Genomic DNA, 1,526 nt, shown 5'->3' with positions numbered 1-1,526 from the left:
CATTTAAAGTCTCTGCCTTTAATAAATCACATGGTGTCAGTAGTTCCTGCTTGGGTGGAAATGAAACGGTCAGGTCTGATAAGTCTGCACAGATGTCGTGGGCTTATTGTATAGTATGGCCCATTTTAAAAGTGTGTAAAAGTGCTTTGAAAGTATAATAAATTCTTACCACAAAAAAAAAATCTTTATTCGCAGTGTATCTTTTCAGCCGCCACACCAAAAATAATAGTGGAGCAGTTCATAAGGAGGGTCCTGTATATTCTGAGCAGCTCCAGAGTATTGATTTTACAACTCGCCTGGGTCTTAACAGGGTTTGCTAAGCAGATATTTTGAGTTTTTACTTACATTCACATGTCAAAGCAGACAGTATTCATTTTATTATATCTATTTCATTTGGTAGGAAGTTTAGGTCATGGGCCGAACAGAGAGGAAAAATAATTGGCTTTTTGTGCAGATTCATAGCACCACTATACTGTTAAGTGTGTCTAGTGCTTTTGTTTTGTCAAGATGTATTTTCTTGTTTTTCTGAATTCTTCTTTCAAAGAGAGCCTAACAGCCATACTAGTCCAGATTTTCTGCCATTTACAATTTTTGGCAATGTAGCAAAACTCCTAATTGCACAGGATCTAAGGATATTTGTCCATTTGTTTATTGATGCACCATGCTGTTTCTCCACAAGGGGAATTCTGTGGTTAGGAACTCCACACATTAGGCAATTGCAATGAAATTTGGTCCACAGCTGCACGCATACCCCTTTGAGCAAAGCTTCGGGATTTAATGGCGCCATGTGGACTGTAGGCACTACAGCATTATAATGAATAGAAATGGATGTATCTCAGAGGCAGGGTATTCTTTAAGCGGCATCATCAATCACCATTAATGTCTATGATGTCCAGGTGTAGATTAAAAAAAAAAAAAAGCGCAACATTTCGCATTATACACTGATATGATGCAGGGGCGGCACAATGCAGGCAGTGTGGTTGCACTGGGGGGGCCCGTAGAGAAATTGGGAACGTACGTAAAATATAATAATGGTGCCATTAGCTAAATCGCGACAGGCGAGCTTTTATGAACAGTTGGCAGTCCATGAATGAAACCCACTCCAGAGCCCGACATTAACTTTCAACCAGCCATTTTCAACCAATAAAAGATGTTGTATAACACCAGCAGTCAAGTGCTTAAACAGTATACAGTCATATGATTTAGTAGTTCAAATCAAATCAATCTTTATTTATATGGCGCTTTTCATACAGAAAAAAGTACCTCAAAGTAGCTGTCACTAAAGAGACATGGCTGGGCAGCGAGACCTGGTGCATGGAGGAAGCTACCTTTCAGGAGCCAGCCACACCGGGAGAGATGTCGGGCCAAGGCCGCAGGGAGCACCGCCACAGAGACCACCCCAACCTGGGCAGACAGGAGGCCCCACACCAAGGTGCAGAGCCCTCTGGTCACCCGGGCCGGAGCCGTCCATGGGACAGCACCCCCCGCGGCCAGACCAGAGACCACCCCCAGCCCGGGAGGCCCCC

This window comes from Acanthopagrus latus, chromosome 19 (genome assembly GCF_904848185.1).
Source record: "Acanthopagrus latus isolate v.2019 chromosome 19, fAcaLat1.1, whole genome shotgun sequence".
NCBI lineage: Eukaryota > Metazoa > Chordata > Actinopteri > Spariformes > Sparidae > Acanthopagrus > Acanthopagrus latus.
The sequence above is the reverse complement of the archived record's forward strand: the minus strand, read 5'-3'. Positions refer to the sequence as shown.